At 50.5% G+C, this 19,558-nt stretch overlaps 2 protein-coding genes and 1 pseudogene across 4 annotated transcripts in view; 1 reads left to right on the top strand and 2 right to left on the bottom strand.

The window, feature by feature from the left end:
- Positions 1 to 478, bottom strand: part of RANGAP1 (Ran GTPase activating protein 1) — a 33,005-nt gene extending 32,527 nt beyond the window's left edge. Inside the window, exon 1 of one of the 2 annotated variants that reach the window (XM_057741728.1) lies at positions 385 to 478. The gene's annotated coding sequence lies outside the window, so the exon portion shown is untranslated. The remainder of the gene's footprint in view (positions 1 to 384) is intronic. The other variant, XM_057741727.1, reaches the window with a different exon arrangement.
- The window catches only part of ZC3H7B (zinc finger CCCH-type containing 7B), a 52,986-nt gene continuing 33,596 nt past the window's right edge, over positions 169 to 19,558 (top strand). The window contains exons 1-2 of one of the 2 annotated variants that reach the window (XM_057741723.1): positions 169 to 449; positions 7,194 to 7,267. The gene's annotated coding sequence lies outside the window, so the exon portion shown is untranslated. The remainder of the gene's footprint in view (positions 450 to 7,193; positions 7,268 to 19,558) is intronic. The other variant, XM_057741722.1, reaches the window with a different exon arrangement.
- LOC130856830 (60S ribosomal protein L31-like) lies at positions 17,076 to 18,121 on the bottom strand (annotated as a pseudogene).

Raw genomic sequence — 19,558 nt, 5'->3', positions numbered from 1 at the left:
ATGCAGAACTGCCAAAAGAAAAGCCCTAAGAGGGAAGGACACTTTCCCAGAAAATAAAGGTGAATTCCAGGCGTGAGCTTTCCGCGGGGAAGGGGGACTTCCCCGCCCCCCGCGCCCCCAGGTGCGCCGCCCGCGCCGCCCACCCCCGGCGCCAGGCGAGGGGAGCCGCGCTCTAGGACCCGAGGAGGAGGAGCTGCAGGGAGACGGTGCCTCCCGCGGGTGCTGCCGCGAGCGGCCGGCCGAGGGGGCTGGAAATGAAAGTAAAGCGCTCCGGAGCCACATGGACCGAGCTGCCGGGGCGGCGGCGCCGGGGGCAGGATGCGGCCGCCCGTAATTAAATAGCATTTACTCTTATTATTACTAATAATAATAACGTAATCATACCTCTAGTCATAGCATACCATTTATCGGGCTCGGCGCAGGCCCGCGGGGAGCGCAGCCCGGCCGAGGTGAGTGCTGCGCGCGGCCCGAGCCCCGCGGGGCAGAGGCGGGGGCCCGACCGCGACGCGGCGGCCGGCGCGGGAGGGCTCGGGGCGCCCGGGGGCCGCGCCGGCCCGGGAGGAGGCGCGGGAACCCCCGGAGAGTGCGTTTGGCGCAAAGAAAGAAATAGTTCCCCACCCCCCCGTTTCCTGCCTTTTGGGGGCTCCCCCTCCCGGTCCCCGTGCCCGGCCCCAAAGTTTCAAAGTTATTGTGCGGCCGGGGGCACCTGCCGCTGGGTGATTCGGCCGCCTCTGCAGCCCCCTGGGGGTATCTGGGAATTTCTTGCATGGGGGGCTCTCTAGTGGGCGTCCGGAGCTTTGGGGTGCGCGGATGCTTTGCCTATGCCCGCGATGGGGCTCGAGGCGATTGGCGGGGGCGTCGCTGGCAGCGCGCCCCTTCCTTTTGTGTGCGCCTTGGCCCCGCAGCGCCGGGAGTTTGGAGGGACCGCAGCGCGGGCCGAAGACCGCCGCCGCTCATGGGCCGCCCCTGCCGGCTGCGGCGTCCACGCGAGCCCGGGGATCCGGGGCCTGCGGCCCGGCCCGGCCCGGGGGAGAGTGCGGCAGGAAAGGGGGGCGCGGTCTGGGTGGGGGGGCATTTCCGGTCGCGGGCTCGGTCTCAGGTCCGAGGTTTGCGAGGGGGTCCGTCGTCCCACCAGGTGCGCACAGAGGCTGCGGGGGACAGCTCCAAGCGGCTGGGGGGCGCCCCCGGGAGAAGGGTGCCCGGGAGCCACCCACCCCGGCCTCGGACCCCTCTTCTGCCCTCCGTGGGCCTCACGGACCCCTCCTGGCCTGCTCCTTCCTTTCCCCGATTTCCCCTTAAAATCTGTCCGGCTTAGACATTTATAAGGGACCCGGTTTGGGGGTCTTTCACGGAGACAAAGCAGTATTCGCAGGGGAAAAAAAAATCAGGATTCACGCTGATAGACTGATGGGTGTGATGCCTGCATGGCATTCATGGGCAAGAGTAGGGGCTGGAGAAGGGGGCTGAGTCCAGAGTGGGGGGGCCCCAGCAGCTTTGTCCCGGGTTTCATTTCTCTGCGGTTGCTTACTGGGACTTTGCTTCCTGGGTACAAGACTTTGAACCCCAACTTCTCTGCATTTTCCTCAGTGCCTGCGATTCATCAAGTCCCATGAAAACAGCAGAATGCAGATCCTTGAATTTTCACACAAATGCGATAATTATAGAACATTTAGCAACTGTTGGACACAAAATTCCAGCAGGATCCTTAATTCTACTACTGAGACCTCCCTTCCCCTCTCCCCACATACAGCCATACCCACCTTGGTCCCCTTTCCCCATTTTCACTTCCCATGGAAACTGGGCTGCGGGCTAGAAATGATGCCCGGCCAATCACAGTTGGAGCAGGTTTGATGTGTGGGCTTCCTTAAGCTGGGAAGGAGAAACCTGTGTCCAGGAGGGCTGAGGTCTGAAGATGGGAGAGAGATTTTGTGATCCGTGAGCTGGGATGAGGTTCCATGGGTGCTGTGAGTTCTAGGCTGCTGGCTTTTTGTGAAGAATGTGGGTTTTGGTGGACCATTTGGGGCTAAGAGCTGGGCTCTTGAATCTTAGGTATAGGAAAGCTGAGGCATCAGTAGGTTTGGATTTGAGAATCTGAAAATAATAATCCCTTAAATAGCACTTTTTAGTTTATAACAAAAGGGCTTTCACATATGCTGGCTCATCTGTCCTCCAGAGCAACCATGTCAGCTCGGCATTTGTCAATCCTCTTTTTCCAGGTGAGAAACCTGAGGCTTAGAGAGTTGAAGGTTCTCTCTGGAAAGTCACATAACAGAGCTAGGATTCCCACCTGGTTTTCTGCCAACGAATCTTCACCCTTTCCCAGAATCCTGGCTACCTTCGCGAGGTACTCTTCCGGCACCTCTTGTGAGAATAGTGCGATGCTGTGGGGCAGGCTTGGGTTGAGTCTGCCACTTAGAGGCTGGCTGGAAAGAGAAATTTAACTCTGGTGAACCAATGAGAGAACAAGGAAATGGTCAATACTGGGGTCAGTGCGGTGGGAGAGGAGAAGAGAGCTCGCAGAGTAACCTGGAAAAGTTAGGGAAGGCTTCCTCCAGCAAGTGGATCTTGAGCTTGAACGAATGGGGAGGCTTGACCGGGGTGGAGAAGAGGTAGGGGATACTGGGCTCGCCGCCATTGCTTCCACACTGGGATGGTTGACATCCATTCTCTCTAATTCTTACAGTGGCTCCATGAGGGGTAGGCATTATTATCTCCATCTCATAGCTGAAGACACTGAGGAACACAGGATTCTTGTGGCTGGCCTAAGGTCACCCGGCTGGTTTGAAGCCAGTCCAATGTGACTGTTGAGTGTGCTACATGGTGTCAAAATTGGGCCACCTCCATCCCAAATATGTAGACCAGTACAGAGACCAACACAGTTTGAACTGGCAAATGCTCTGGGGGTGGGGGCTTAAGCTGAAAGGTCAGCAGGCTCCCCAAGGCCAGGGAGTTTTACTGAACCAGCCCTGTGTCCTGTGGCCTCACGGGGCTGGCCTAGTGCAACTACTCTCAGGAGGTTTCTGGAAGTGTGACTGCAGAAGGCAGAATGCTGGTGGAAGGAAGATAGCCCTGAGCATGGAGATCTGAGTTCAGTTCATAGTGCCTGCCAATGCCTGGCTCAATACCACAGAGGAGCTTGTAGTGTGGAAGGGAGAAAGATACAGATGGTTAGCCTGAGCTTCCCAAGGACAGGAACTGGGTCTGATTCACCCTCTGTGTCCCAGGCCCCCTTGGAGGTGCCAGGAGGACACATTCAGCCATTGTGTGGTCAAACTGAGTTATGTTCCAGTGTAGAGGGAGAAGATTTATTCTACCCCGAGAGTGGAAGGTCTTCTGAGAAGAAGTGCCATTTAAACATTTGAAAGATGGGTTGAGAAAGGCCAGAGAAAAGGCATTCTAAGGAGAGGCACTGAGCCGGACAAAGGCAGGGCAGTGTGAAGTAGGAACGGGCAGACCATCTGGTACAGCCACAGTGCAGGTGGCAGGTGTGAGTTCAGGTTCAAGTCAGGCTCTGCCACCATGGTCCCTTGGGTTCTCTAGGCCCAAGTTTCCTTTTCTGAAAATGAGCCCTGAAGTTTGCTGATGTTTGGTGGTAACCTCTGGGAGAAGCCCAGTGCCCGGGAATAGGGACAGGAGACTCAGATGAGAGGAACTAGAGGGGTTTCAAATTTTTTAATAACTTAACAAGCACTGATCCAGCAGTTAGCTAGTGGCCAGCTGTCATGAGTGCTTTCTCCTAGATGAGCTAATTTAATCTTTATGATGATAGCCCTATAGGCAGGCGCTATAATTATCCCCATTTTACAGATGAAGAAACCAAGGCACAGAGAGGTTAAGTGACATTGTGTAAGTCACAGAGCTGAAGGGCAAACCCAGGCAGTCCTGGCTCTTGAGCTGGCCCAGTGGGGGACTAGGTAAGGCTGGGAGGGAGGGAGAGAGGGAGGCAGGAGGCTGATGGGGCCAGTGGTGGTAAAGTTGAGACAGCAGAAGGTGGAGGTGTCCTCTGAGGAAGTCTGGCTGCAGCCTCAGCCAGGGTTGATGAAGTGACTGCTACGTGTCAGCTCCCAGGAGCCTCCACAGAAGCTGGCTCCTTTCATCACATTTAATGGCCCATAGAAAACGGGTTTGTTTTCCTTTCCCTGTCATCACCAGCTATGGGGCTCCTTCCCACCTTATTTATTTCTCCTAGTACGTCTGTTTCTTTGCAGGCGCCCTGATGGCTTCTGCAGGTGTGTTAGCGCTGTTTCCCCATCAGGCTGTGACGGCCCAGAGGGAAGGGGCAGCAGCATTTCTGCATCTAGGAGCCATCTCTAGGCGACTTCAGTTCCGCAGCAGTTCCCCAACCCCGAATCAGAGGCTGAGACTCGGGCTTGCTGGTGACAGTGGCAGTAGTGGCAGCAGCCCCCATGTCTGGAACGCGGCTGTGTGCCGGCCCTGCGCTTGCATTTTCTGTGCCTTCTCTTACTGAATCCGCTTAGCGACTCTTCAAGGCAGGAGCGACTATTAGCAGCCCCGTTTTGCAGATGAGGAGAGTGAGGTTCTAGGATCACACAGCTGAGGGAGAGCAGGGGGTCAGGGGAGCCAGGCTACTCCACTCCCGAGTCCGAGGTCTTCGATGCCCTGCAGGAGAGATACCATCAAGCTGTTTCAGTCTCCGTGGAGCTCTTTTCCTGTCTGTCTGGAAACCCTGATGATATAACATTTGTATTGTGCTTCTGTCCACAGTTTTCGTTAATCTTCATGATAACCTGTCAAGGTAAAAGAGGTCCCTGTTTTTCAGAAGAAATCTGAGGGGCCACCCACCCCGCATTTCTTCCTGCCCTGTCCACACCGTGACTCCCAGAGGGAGCCAGTTGTCAGGTTCCCTGAGATGGAAAGCCAGGGTCAGCCAGTGAGCATCCGTCGAGCACCTCTTTGAGGGCTGCAGGCAAGGTCGAGGCTGTGACCCTTCTGGGCTTCTCTGAGGCTCATCTAAGCCCTTGTTCTCTGGGGCATTGCGTGTCATTCCCTGTCCCTCTGCAGGCAGAGGAATGCAGGCCAGGGAGTCCAAAGTCCTGGCTTTCGTTCCTAGCTCCAGCACATACTAGCTGTGTGAGCTGGGCACCATCATCTTGTCAGTCTTTTTTTTTTTTTTTATATTTATTTATTTGACTGCATTGGGTCTTCATTGCAGCACGCAGGCCCTCTAGTTGAGGTGCATGGGCTCAGTAGTTGCAGCACATAGGCTTAGTTGCCCCACAGCATGTGGGATCTTAGTTCCCCAACTAGAGATAAAACCCGCATCCCCTGCATTGGAAGGCGGATTCTTTTTTTTTTTTTGGAAGGCGGATTCTTAACCACTGGACCACCAGGGAAGTCCCCCATTTCGTCAGTCTTGGCCTCAGTCTCCTGTTCTAAGAAATGGCCTTGCTGATTCAGTCCTGTCTGCCTTAGGTTTGCTCTGAAACTCAAATGAAGGAACTTTGAAAGCTATACAGACCACCCAGTGTGAGGGCGTGGTTGTGACAGCCATGAACATTTAATAACCTCCAGAATGTTCCTGAATCTTCCCCACTGCCCACCTTGATCCAGGCCTGGACCGCTGCAGTAGCCTCCTAACTAATCTGCCACCTTCCCCTCTTGTCATCCATCCTCAACACAGCAGTCAGGGGATCTTCTCAAGATTCAGACGAGACCCTGTCACTCCTCTGCCGAAAACCTTCCAGTGGTTTCCTGGCACGTGTGGAGCGCAGCGTTGGCTGTCCAGCGTGGCCTGCGCGTGGCTCTCTGACCAGCCTCAGCCTGTCCCTTGCTTCCTGCTTGGCCTGCCCTCACTCCAGTGCTGCAGCCTCACTGGCCTCTGTCTTGCCCTTGAACAGTGTAAGCTTGTTCCCACCTCAGGGCCATTACCGTCACTGTACCCTGCACCAGGTGTGCCCTTACCCACCTCCCGTGTTCCCACGGCTGGCTCCTTCTCGTCTCTCTTAAATGCCGGCTCCTGGGAGGGCCTTCCCTAAGCTCCTAGCCCGCCCCCCTCTCCGTCATTCCCTGCCGCGTTTCCTATTTTAGTTTATTTGTAACTCTTATCTGTATCTTGTGCATTTAACACTGGCCTTTTTATTTGTCTTTCCACGCATGGACCACAAGCTCCCCAAGGCCAGGGGCTTCATTGACCTTGTTCTCCTGCATCTGGCGGAGCCCATAGCACACAAAGGTGTCCTGAGGTTGTTTGTCGAATAAATGAATAGTAGTAGCAGGGTGGTCCAGAAAACCCTTGCCAAAAAAGAGTGGCCTAGACAGAAACTGCAAAGAAACTGGTGTTGACTGATTGAAAAGTACTTACGGAATAAATTTGAAAGTTGCCAAGTATTCTCTGACACTGCCCAGTTCAGCAGAAACACAGATTTCTGACCTCTGAATGTGTGCATAGTGGAGTGGGACTATGTAAATCTGTAAAATAGTCTTGCAAGGTGGGTATCATTAGCTCCATCTTGTAAATGACAGAACAGAAGCTCAGACTGACTCCCTGAAAGCTAGCCTGGGACAGGGCTGGGATTGGAACCCAGCTCAGGGACTCTTGCACTGCCTCAGCCTGTCTTCAGGCACTGACGCAGGCAGAGCAGCCCATGAAACTCTCTTGGTGCCCAGGTGGTAGGACCACAAGGATTTCTTCTCCCGTGAACAGGAGCAGTGACTTCAAATTGCTCAAAAAAGAAAAGGAAAAAAAAAAAAAAAAGAGTGGTAAGCAGAGCTCTGGGACTCTGGGCGAGTTCTGGCTTTTTTTAAATGTATACTTACCCATAACTCCCAAGGGTTTTACAGTGAACTTCTGTTACTTTTCTATTAAGAAAAAAAAAAAGAGTTATTGTTTAAATGTCTCACTTCAGCAGCTGTAGCACGTGGGTCTTGCAGGTGGAGAAGCAGGGGTAGAACCTGGGCTCCTGGAGAGGGATGTGGGTTCGAACCCTCTGTGTGGCTGGGGCTTCAGGTTGTTGGGAAGAAGAAAGACAAGATAAAGAAAGTAAAAGCCCTTTGGAAGCAGAATGGGTGGGATTATGCTTTGCAGCTGACTCTTAGTTTGGCTTATGGTGGGGTGGTGGGGGAGGCCTGGGGCAAGTTTCTTGAACTTTGGTTTCTGTTCAGAGTGGCCAGTTAAAAAAAACAAACTGCAGGTTGCTGAGGCCTGTGGGCATCCATTGCATGTTCATTCCCAGACAGAAGTTCCTGGCGGAGGCTGGGGCCGTGCCAGTACCTGCAGCCAGCTTCCCAGGCAGCAGTATGGCCTTGGGTGAGTCACAGATCCCTCCAAGCCTCTTCTCCCCACCCCCAGCCCCACCCCCACACAGCATGTGGGATCTCAGTTCCTGACCAGGGCTCAAACCTGCACCCCCTGCATTGGAAGCATGGAGTCTTTTTTTTAAATAAATTTATTTATTTATTGGCTGCATTGCATCTTTGTTGCTGCGCCTGAGCTTTCTCTAGTTACAGGGAGCAGGGGCTACTCTTCACTGCAGTGCGAGGGCTTCTCAGCGCGGTGGCTTCTCTTGCTGCGGAGCACAGGCTGTAGGCGCACGGGCTTCACTAGTTGTGGCACATGGGCTCAGTAGTTGTGGCTCGCGGGCTCTAGAGCATAGGCTCAGTAGTTGTACGGGCTTGGTTGCTCCGTGGCATGTGGAATCATCCCAGACCAGGGCTCGAACCCATGTCCCCTGCATTAGCAGGCGGATTCTTAACCACTGTGCCACCAGGGAAGTCCCGGAAGTGTGAAGTCTTAACTACTGGACCGCCAGGGAACATCCCCAAGCCTCATTTAAAAAAAAAAAAAAAAAAAAAGACTATTTTGGCAAGCCTTGCTTTTTGTGGGAAGTAGGGATAATAGCACCTAGTTTTGAGATGACTGTAGGGATAAATAACCTGGTTCCCGAGAGCAGGGCTCCTCCATCACCCCTGCACCGCAGACCTGCCGGGAGCCTGAGGGAGCCCATGCCTGCCTCCTCAGAATCCTCTTTCTAAACCTGTAAAGTAAAATACACAGGGTTACAAAGGAAATCAATTCTCTTGAACTACAGCTGGGCTTTTTTTAAATCAATGTACTAAAAAAGAGGATCTGCAGTGAGTCTAACGTAACTACCATAATTTGAAGGTGCGGGGAGCATGAACAGTGTTTTGTTACGTCTGCAGTCGCCGAAACGTGACAGGGAAGGAGCTGTGATTTCTGGGCCAACAATACTGGGGTGTTCTGCCTATGTTCAGATTGAGGGGAATGTTAAATATCAGGTAGAAGTTAGTGAAAAAAGTAAATGTTTTCCCAGACCCCTGACAAAAGGTCACAGACCCCTGAATTCTCTCCCTGGGCCCCAGGTTCAAAACCCCTGCTATAGAGGGTGCCTTAGAGGACTGGGGCAGGGAGGGTGGGGGGGACTCGAGGGGGGGGCGTCAAGGAAGGGAGGGAATATGGGGATATGTGTATAAAAACAGTTGATTGAACCTGGTGTACCCCCCAAAAAATAAAATAAAAAATAAAATAAAAAAAAAATAAAAAAAAAAAAAAACCCTGCCATAGAAGGTACCTGACACCCAGCAGGTAACTTCCAGAAATGAGCCGAGACCCCTCCCCAACCTCCTTGGAGCAGAGGGTCCTCAGGTGAAGCACGAGGATGTGGGGGAAAGGATAAACGCAGACCCGGAAAGCTGCTGGGTGAGGTTGGGGATTACGAAATTAAAGCCTTCCTGGTCTCCCTGGGTAAGCCACCGAGGGCCATGGGATGATGTAACCTCAGGTAGTGTTCACGCGATGTGTGGCCTGTGCCCTGGCTGCACTGGGGCAGGTGAGTGCCGGGGGCGGGGGGGGGGTGGGGGTGGGGGTGGGGGCGGGCGTGTCTAGGCTGAAAGCAGCCTGTTGGGGTCGGGGAGCACTTTTGAGTCAGGAGGTGACACTGCGTGGGCTCCAGAGTCCAACTGCCAGAGTTCAGAGCCCAGCTCTGTCACTTAGTAACTAATCCTGGCAGCTGGCAGGTCACTTCCGCTCGCTGTGCCTTGGTTTCCTCATCTGTAAAATGAGGATGATAGTAGTACTTTCTTAAGGGGTGTTATGAGGATTAAGTGTTATACTTAAAGCTCTTAGAATAATATCTGGTAAGAGAAAGTGCTTACTAAATGATGACTGAGGGACTTCCCTGGCAGTCCAGCGGTTAGGACTCCACGCTCTCACTGCCAAGGGCCTGGGTTTAATCCCTGGTCGGGGAACTAGGATCCCACAAGCCAGGTGGCATGGCCAAAAAAAGAAAAATGATGAGTGAAATCCACATCTTCACTGTTATTCTAGGATCCATGAGACTCCACGAACTCAGAATATGTTTCTCTGTGCTGCTCAGAGGTGAATCAGATGCCGCTTCTGTCTTCAAGGAGCTCCTAGTTTAGGGAGAGGATGGGACATGAGCACAGCCTTTCAGTTAACTAGAATACGTGCAGTGCCTGTGAGCTTGGGGTGCTGTGCTAGGGTGGCGTTTGGGGAACGAAGGCTTCCTGGTAGAGGAGCCACCTTAGCTGAGCTTTAAAGAAGCACTGGGCATTAGTCAGGGTTGTTCCAGAAAGAGCAGCAGCTTGAATGGGAAGCTGCATGGTCCAAAATTGCTGGAGTGTCAGGTTCCAGGCTGGGCCACGGGTGCTGTGTGCCCAGACTGAGCAACTTGGCCTTTGTCTTCCTGGTAGTGGGTGTTATGCAAGGTTTTGTTTGTTTTTTAACTTTTTACTCACAGGAAGTTGCGAAAATGGTAACAAAAAGTTCCCTTCACCCAGCTTCCCTTGATGGTGATAAATAGCCAATATGCATGATCAAAACCAGAAAACTGGCATTGGTATATCACTGGACTACAGAGCTTATTCACTGCTCACTCTTTTTTTAAACCTGCACTCATTTGTGTGTGTGAGCACACCTGGAAGGGTTTTGAGCAGGGGAGTGATGTTGGCATGTGTGTTAGACAGATTTCCCTACCACCAATGGCAGCAGATTGGAGGGAGCTCGATGGAGCCTGTTGGCCAGACGTGATGAGGCCCTGCTTGTGGACATGATGGGAGAAGAGTGGAGATGTGTTTCGGAGGTAAAGGTGGAAGGAATTGGAGGTTGACTGAGAACAGGATGACGGTTGGCTCTATGACTAGACCTGGAGAATAATGGAGGAGGAGCAGGATGAGGGGAGAAGCTGCTGAGTTAAGTTTGGAATGTGTGGAGTTGGAAGAACAGCCAGCACAACTGGGATGGGCTCTAGGGAGGGCTTTATGGACACGGAGGCATCCACGCTGAGTCTTAAAGGACGAGTAGGAGTTGACTGGGGGTGGGGGTGGGAGGAGGAGGGCATTCCAGGTAGAAGACCCAGGATTAGGAAAGTCACGGAGGTCATAAACAGCCTGGGTATTAGACATCTGGGTAGCACTTCCCAGAAGGTAAGAGATGAGAGTCTGAAATACTGGGGAGGGGGTGAGCCTGGTGGGAGGAATAGGTTTGTGAGTCATCGACATGACTCATGAGATCATGAAATGCAAGAGCTCATCTGGGGAGAGCATGTTGAGTGAGGAGAGCAGAAGCACCATCCCTTAAACGGAAGACCTGGGCAGAGGAGGAGGAGGGCCAGCAGATGCAGCCGAGAGTCCTAGAAAAGGCCAGTAAAAAGCTGTCCCCCGCTGGACTCAGCCCCTAGGAGGTCTCTGGGATGGGGAGGACCCTTGGCAAGCACCCTCAGTGGAGTGGGCGTGGGCTTGCCGTGAGTTGGGCCATGGAGTAGGAAGTGAGGATGTAGGAACACCGTAGACAACTCTTTCACAAAATGTGACCAAGAGGCGGGAGGGATAAATTGGGAGATTGAGACTGACATATCCACACTACTATATATAAAATAGATAACTAGTAAGAACCTGCTGTACCGTACAGGGAACTCCACTCACTACTCTGTAATGGCCTATATGGGAAAAGAATCTAAAAAAAACGAGTGGATATATGTGTATCTGTAACTGATTCACTTTGCTGTGCACCTGGATCTAACACAACATTGTAAACTATATTCTTTTAAAAATGTGACCAAGAAAGGGAATCAAGGTTGTGCTAGCCAGAGGGAATTCAGGATCAGAGGAGGGAACTGTTTTGGGGGTGGGGGAGACTTGAGCGTGATGACAGGCTCAGGGTCATGGGGCTGGGGCTGGTTGCTTAATGCGCGACAATAAGGGTATAGGTGATGTGTGTGGGGTGTGGGGCTAGGCTGCTAGGGTTTGAATCCCAGCTCTACCTTGTTTCAGCTGTGTGACCTTGGGCAAGTCACTTAACTTCTCTGTGCCTCTATTTCCTCCTCTGCAAAAATGGGAATGATAGCAGTCCCTATCTCATAGGATTGTGTGAGCCTTAAGGAAGGTATTTTGTGTATAGGGATCATGACAGCCCATGGAAGATGATAGCCACTCAGGAAATGTTAATATTATTACCTGATTGTGAATGTATCTTGGTCTCAGTTTTTCTCACTTATTTATTCAACACTCATTCGTTCTTATCTATGTAATGCTTGGGTTGGATGAGTTGATACTCATTTCTTTTTCATCCAAACCACCATTTCCTGAGCACTTGTTCTGTATCAAGCATGGGCCAGACGTTGAGATTTTGGAGAGGCTAGTCCCTGCCTGGTCTAATGAAGATCTGAGTCTTTAAAATTCTGTCATTTTCAAACCCTTCTCCGAAGTGGGAAAAACAGTGTGTTTCCTTCATGGTTCTTGGGTCAATGGTTTGGTCTTTTTCTTGGGAAGAACAGTCCATGGACATTTTGGCAGTCCTAGAGCGTGGGTTTAAAATCAGGCTACTGGTTCCCATTTGGCCCCTGCCCTACTGTTGGCCTGAAGTCAGTCATCTCATTTTGTATTTTAGATGACAGGCTAATACTTGCTCTCCGCAAAAAGTTCAAACCATGCTGAGGTAGATAAAGCAGAAAAAGGGAAGTGGTCTGTGTGCTGTCGCCTCGTGGCAGATCCCAATTCCCAGAGACAACTGGTTAAATTGGAGAAGATATATTACTTTCTGTATATAAACACACATTGCACACAGATGTAATCATACAACCCAAAATGTTCTGAAATCTGCTTTTTTTTCCTTTCTCAACCAGTACGGAGGCATCTCCATGACAATACCTATAGATTTAATAGCTGCATTGTATTCCATGATACAATTGATCGATTAAGCTAATTCTTTACTGGTGGACATTAAGGTTGCTTCTGGGTTTTTACTCATTAAAAAAAAAAAAAAAAAGCCCTGAGGACTTCCCTGGTGGTCCAGGGGTTAAGATTCCGCACTTCCAATGCAGGGGGCCCAGTTCGATCCTTGGTCGGGGAATTAGATCCCTCATGTCACGACTAAAAGCCTGCATCTTACAACTAAAACTTCTGCATGCCGCAACTAAAAGATCCTGCTCGCTGCAACGAAGATCCCGCATGTGGCAGCGAAGATCCTGCGTGCCAGAAATAAGACCCGGCGCAGCCAAATAAATAAATAAATAAATAGTTTTTTAAAATCCCTGTGCAAATATAATTTGAGGGCTTGTACAAGGACTTTGGTAGGTTAAATTCTTGGAAGAGAAATTTCTGGGTCAAAGGGAAAGGACATTTTATCATTTGGAAGGCTTTTGGCTGTAACAGAATTCCTTCCTCAAAATGGAGTTTATTATAATCTCAAATGATAAATAAGGTAGAGCAGTTCCCGGGTCAATTAATTTACTGAGTCAGATATATCATTAAATACCTTTAGTTAGTCCTTCTGCTCTGCCATCTTCTTACTACACTTTGGCTTAGGGCAGCAGTGAAAGGGATAATTTTTCCTGTCCCAGTTTAAGTGTGAAGGAAGTCTTTCCCAGAAGCCCCTTGGCTGATTTCCCCTCCTTTCTATTGGCCAGGATGATGTCACATGCCCTTGCCCAAGCCAATCACTGGCAAGGAAGAGGACCGTTATGATTGGTTTAGCCCAGTGCAGGTTCACCAGGCTACCTGGGAAAGGAACTGTACTGGGGCTGTGCCTGCGAGGAAGAAGGGAAGCTGGCTGCTGAGTAGGCAGTTTGCTCATTTTGGTAAATGTTGCTTCACAGAGACACAGTCAGTGCATCAGCAGTGTTGGAAAGTGCTCATTCCTCCGCCTCCTGCACCAGGCTCTCTTCCCTCCTTAACCTCATAGGTGAAAAGTGTCGTCTTGTTGTTTTAACATGTTCTGTTATCAGTGAGTTTCTTTTCCTTTGTTTTTTTTTTTTTTTGGCTGTGCCACGCGGCTTGTGGGATCTTAGTTCCCCAACCTGGATTGAACCCAGGCCCCCAGCAGTGAAAGCACCGAGTCCTAACCACTAGACTGCCAGGGAATTCCCCGAGTGTCTTTTCTTATTGAATTATATTTCCTGTAAGTTTCCTATTTATGTTCTTTGGTCATCTTTTTAAGTAATCATAATGATTATAAAATAAAAATAGTTGATATTAAAGGCTTATCATGTGCCAGCCATCTCATTGAACCTTCGCAACAACCCTTTACAGTAGGTATTACTATTCCTGTTTTAGAGGCGAGGGAAGTGAGACACTGAGAAATTAAGCAGCTTGTATGCAGTTAACAGGGAACAGATCTTGGAGTTGAACCCAGGCGTGCACCTGGGTGTGAGGTCACATCCTGTGCTGATACACTGAGGGAATCATTTTCTGTTGGCTCTAATTCACAGCTGTATTTCTGATAAGAGCCCGTTTGAGGCAGGTCCAGCTTGAAATTCCTAAATAATAAGAACATGGACCCAGAGCTGGGGGGAGGGAACTGCCCAGGTTGGCGGTGGGATTCTGGGGGAGATCGGGGCCTCAGTTTTCTCCTTGGACTTTTTTCTTTAAAAAGAAATGAGGTTTGTTTGGCTTACATGCTCCTTGCTCTTCCACCAAGTGCCTGACTCTCACCCTTGAGGAACTCACCTCCCACTTTAGCTGAGAACACATGATCTTTCAACCACTGTCTTAGTCTGCTCTGGCTGCTATAACAAAATACCATAGGCTGGGTGTCTTAACAGAAATTTATTTTCTTACAGTTCTGGAGTGTAGACAACCCAGGTCAAAGTGCTCGCAGATCTGGTGTCTAGTGAGAGCTCTCTTGTGCTTGCAGACTGCTGGCTGCCTTCTCACTGCGGCTTCATCTGGCCTCTCCTTGGTGATGCCTGCCTGCGAGGAGAGGGAGGGAGAACTCTCTGGTGTCTCTTCTAATAAAGACACTAATCCTATCAGATCAGGGTCCTACCCTTGTAACCTCATTTGCCATTAATTACCTCCTTAGAGACCCTATTTCCAAACAGTCACGTTGGGTTTAGGGCTTCCAGTATATGGTTTGCAGGGGACACAAACATTCAATCTATCAGTTCTGCCTTTGCCCCTCCCCCCATTCAGGTTCTCATCACATGCAAACTGGATTCATTCCACCCCAATAGCCCCCAAATTCTTAACTCATTCCAGCATCAGCTCATCTGAAGCAGATATGGTTGAGACTGGAGGTATGATTCATCCTGAAGAAAAATTCCTCTCCAGCTATGAACTTATGAAACCACGCTAGTTATAAGCCTTCATAATACAATGGTGGGACAGGCATGGGATGGACATTTCCATTCTGAAAGGGATTCATCAGAAAGAAGAAAGAGGTCACAGGTTCCAGGCAAGTCCAAAGCCCAATGGGGGCAAATTCCATTTGATTTTCAGGCTTGAGAATCATTTTCTTTGGCTTGATGTTCCTCCTTCCCAGCCCACTGGGGCACAACATCACCCCCACAGCTCTGCCAGCACTTTGCCCCCCAAGGCTCTGGGCCTGTTGAAAAAGAGGCAGTGCCCCCCTTCCTTTGAAACCAAGGAGGCAGCCCCGATGATCTCTGAATCACCTTGGGGGTTATATTTCCCTTTTTTAAAAGAATAGAACATGTTTGCAGCCAAATAGCTCTATGATCCTGTCCTGCAGAATTCCAGAAGTGCTACAGCCTTCTTCATTGCATCACCCAGCTTTCTCTGTCCCTTTAGTTTAAACTGGCATTATTTCGGGGGGTATAATCCCATCTCTATTTCTGACTTCTACTGATGGCTGATTTGATCCATACTAACCTCCTTACCAAACGGTTGCTCAGCCACACCCTTGGTGTTCTCTTTAGAACACTCTCATTTTTTTTGCAATATGGATAGGCTGAGAATGTTCTGCTTCTTCAAGTTCCAATTCCTTTTGATAAACAATTCCTTTTTCAATGCATCTCTCTTCTGTCGTATTTTACCATAAGCAGTAAGGAGGACCCATGCCACAACTTCCATACCTGGCTTAGAAAGCTTCTCTGCTAAATATCCAGTTTCGTCGCTTGCAAAGTCTACCTTCCACCAAACACTAGAACGCTATTCAGCCAAGTTCTTTGCCACTTTAAAACAAGCATCACCTTTCCTCTAGTTTCCAATGAGCTGTCCTTCATTTTCATCTGAGATCTCACCAGAATTGCCTTTAGTGTCCATATTTTTACCAACAGTCATTTCATGGCAGTCTGGGGAGTTTTCTAGCATGCACCTCTAAACTCCTTCAGCCTCTACTCATCACCCAGCTCCAAAGCCACTGCCGTATTTTTAGTGTTTCTTATAGTACAGCCCACTTCTCAGGACCAAAATCTGTACTCATCCAGCCAGGCTGCCAGAACAAAATACTGGATCAGAGCCCTACCCTTGTGACCACATTTAACCTAAATTACTTCCTCAGAGGCCCCATCTTCAAGTACAGTCACACTGGGGGTTAGGGCTTCAACATATTAATTTGGCGGGGACACAAACATTTAATTCATAACAACCACCTATAAAAATGTTCTTCCCTGGGGAGGGAAACTGAGGAAAAGGGGGGGGAATTAGGTGACTGGCAGTGTTGCCAGTGAGATGAAATCTGCCAGTCCTGGCCTGGGGACTTGACACTCCACAAAATGGATCTAGAGTGGTCGATATATAGATCCTAGGACAGGAAGTTGGGAGAACCATGTTTTTGTACAGGAGCCTTCCCCCCAATCACTCCACATACACATCTGCTCTCTCTGAGACACCAGTGCTCACGGACACCAAGCATAGGTTCAGATGCCTGGGAAGGTTGCCTCTACTGTGCCTTTGAGGGGGAGGGCAGCATTGTCTTTACCAACCTAGAGTCAGTGGTTGTAGGCCTCGTGAGTCCTCTGAGCCTCACTCTCCCCATCTCTCAAATGTGAGTCAAAGCACGGTCCAGCCCCCAGGGCCATCAGTCGGGATCAGATAAAATGTGCGAGATGACAGTGATCTCATAATCCATCACATGCAGCCTGCCAGAAGGCCTGCCCTCCCTGACACCAAGGAGCCAACTCCTACTCAAACTTCAAAACCCAATTCAAATGTTGCCCCTCTTGAGGAACTTCCACTTTCTTTGTGCTGCATTCCAACCTGTTTACCACAGAAGTCTGGTTTGGGGTGGAGCTTCTGGGATATCTTTGCATGTCTCTAACGAGGTTGTAAGGCCTGAATAGGGAAGGCACCCTGGCCTTCTCATCTGCATATAATGGGTATACAGCAAATGTTGACATGAATGTCCAGCATAGGAATTCTGATCTAACAGGCACCATTTATTAAGTGTCTGCTGTGTACCAGGCCCTGAAATGAGTGCCTTCTCTGTATTAATCCTGTCGGTGGGCACTAGTAATCTCCAATTTACACAGCAGGAAACTGCCACTCGGGGGGATCTGAATCCCTTTCCATAGCCCACATGCACGGCCGCACTGCTGCTTTGGGATTTTGGTGGTCAGAGAAGTAGATTCACGCCCACCGGGTGAGGAGCCTTCTTCATACTGCCTGGCATGGGCTTTGGACTTATCAGGAATTACCACTGGGATGGTTACAGGCAGCATTTGTTTCTGTTAAGTGTGAGCCCAGAGAACTGACCTGGAGGCAAGTCTGACAACTGAGGTTTTCTGAGGGGACTGTGGGCTGAATGGGGCCTGGGGGATCGGGGGTGGGTGGGTAATAGGGCAGGCGGCCTCCTGAGGTGTGGGCTGTTGTGGGGATTTTTTTGTGTGTGTGTGGTTCTATAACTTTATTGGACAATCACCAGTTAGTTCTCATCCACATTAACTGTCTGCAGATTTTTGAAAGTGGTGACAGGTGCATAGGTAACCAATGTACAGAGATTTTTTTGTTCTGCTTTGTTTTTATTTTTATTTATCTTATTTTACTTTTTTATCTTTATTGGGGTATAATTGCTTTATAGTATTGTGTCAGTTTCTGCTGTACAACAAAGTGAATCAGCCACATGTATACATATATCCACATATCCCCTCCCTCTTTAGCCTCCCTCCCAACTTCCCTATCCCACCCATTCAGGTCTTCACAACTGCTTTGTTTTTACAGTTTTTTTTGTTTTTTTTTAATTTTCTTGCTCACATCACAGTTTGCTACAGATAGTTCATTCCATCTAGGTGATTTTTCTTTTTAATAAATTTATTTATTTATTGGCTGCATTGGGTCTTCGTTGCTGCTTGCAGGCTCCCTCTAGTTGTGGTGAGTAGGGGCTACTCTTCATTGCGGTGTGTGGGCTTCTCATTGTGGTGACTCTCTTGTTGCGGAGCATGGGCTGTAGGTGCACGGGCTTCAGTAGTTGCAGCATGTGGGTTCAGTAGTTGTGGCTCGCAGGTTCTAGGGCACAGGCTCAGTAATTGTGGCTTACTTGCTTCACGGCATGTGGAATCTTCCTGGATCAGGGATCAAACCTGTGTCCCCTGCATTGGCAGGCAGATTCTTAACCGCTGTACCACCTGTGAAGTCCGACGTATAGAGTTTGTTTGGCGAATCTTCACCTTCATTACGTTTTCTGGACAAACTGCACACGGATACGGTATGGGACATTCCTTATTCCTTTGGCCCAGACAGCTTTGTTGAGCCTGGTGTCAGTGCATACATCTGGAGTTCCCATCGCCTTCATGGCAAATTTCCGAATTTCTTTGAGTACCGAGGGGCATGCTTCTTGAGAGCCAGTCCGTGGACGCACTTGTGAATGTTGACTGTGTTCTCTGGTCACCATCTCGTTGATGGCAGGCCGGCCCTTCTTCTTCCCGCTGCCCTTCTTTGCGGGAGCCATCCTGCTGGGCTGGGGTGGGAAAGGATGGTGTGGGGAACTGACCAACGAAGGTGAAGAGAGGCTCTAGGCTGGCGAGGACAGAGTCTGATTTGTGATTTGAAAGATCCCTGCGATGGCCTTGCAGAGATGGGGTCAGTGAGGAGGCTGGTCCTTGTCTGGGCAGGTGGTGCGGAGGGATGGGTACAGCGGCTGTGGGCGCAGCGGCTGTGGCCATGCCCTGTGCTGCTGGCCATCCAGGCCTGTGGGGCTTTCTCCCCTTCCACAGCTCCCCTGCCAGTGCTGGGCCACACTTCGTGGTGATTGGTGCACCTTTGTCTTTCCCACCCGAGGAGCCTCTCTTCCAGAGCAAGGATTGGGTCTGACCTTAGGCTCCCAGGAAATAGGGTGAATGAGTGTGTGATGGTCCTGTTGAAGGGATCAGGAGTGAGTCCATGTAAGAGCCAGGCTTTGAAGGATGGATGGAGTTTCATTCGCAGAATGGAGAGGAACATAGCTGCATAGGTGGAAGGAGCTGCAAAGGCGAAGACCGGGAGGCAGGAAATCCCAGCAGCCTGTTCTGGCTGGAGGCCTGGCATGGGGCGTGGTTGTGAGGATGCTGAGGACTTGTGTCACGGACAGGGACACCTAGGACAGAGAGATCGACTGAGTGGCCCGCTCGGCGAGGCACGGGCAGCCCGGGGCCATCTCGGCCAGTCGGCCTCCTGCAGGAGAACAGAATCTTTGTGTCCATCCCAGGAGACACTTGCAGAGTTTTTGGCAAGAGGGAGGAGCTGTGTTGGATAACATACACTCCCACGATTGTTGGACTGTTGCTGTGAGCCAGGCGCTCTGCATGTGTCATCTGACCCCTCAGAACAGCCAGTGTGGCAGGAGTGCCATCAGCCCCACTTTCCCTAACAGGAAAATGACCAAGATCCAAAGTCAAATACTGGCCTTCACACCTGGGTCTGAGTCCAGAGCCTGGCCTATGGCCCCGGCAGGATGAGCACTTGTCAGTGGCCCTGGCCCTGCCTGGGGTGGGGAGCTGGTGTGAGCAGCAGTGTTCCAGGAGCCTGAAGATGTGCTGTGGCTCCACCCCTCCTGGGAAGGACAAGAGGGAGGAGGGAGGTTCCGGGGCCTGAGCTCTTCACTCCCCTGCTCTCATCTCCTTGGAGCCTCACAGCCGCTGTGCCTCTCCTGGGCCTCAGGGTATCTCACAGCTCAGAGTGTGGGAAAGGCTGTGGCCTTTGACAAGCTGGGTTCCAGCCCTGTTTGCTCACTCACTGGTCGAGTGACTGTGGGAAGGAGACTTCATTTCTTTGTGCCTCACTTTCCTCATCTGTAAAATGGGGTTAGTGAGCCCTGCGCACTTACCTTACATGAGGACAATATGGTGGAACACAGATGGAAATAAAGAACAAAGGAGTAGAGAATTTTTAGAAGGTATCAATTCAATAA

Source organism: Hippopotamus amphibius, chromosome 7 (genome assembly GCF_030028045.1).
Source record: "Hippopotamus amphibius kiboko isolate mHipAmp2 chromosome 7, mHipAmp2.hap2, whole genome shotgun sequence".
Lineage (NCBI taxonomy): Eukaryota > Metazoa > Chordata > Mammalia > Artiodactyla > Hippopotamidae > Hippopotamus > Hippopotamus amphibius.
This window is presented reverse-complemented; position numbering and strand designations above follow the sequence as displayed.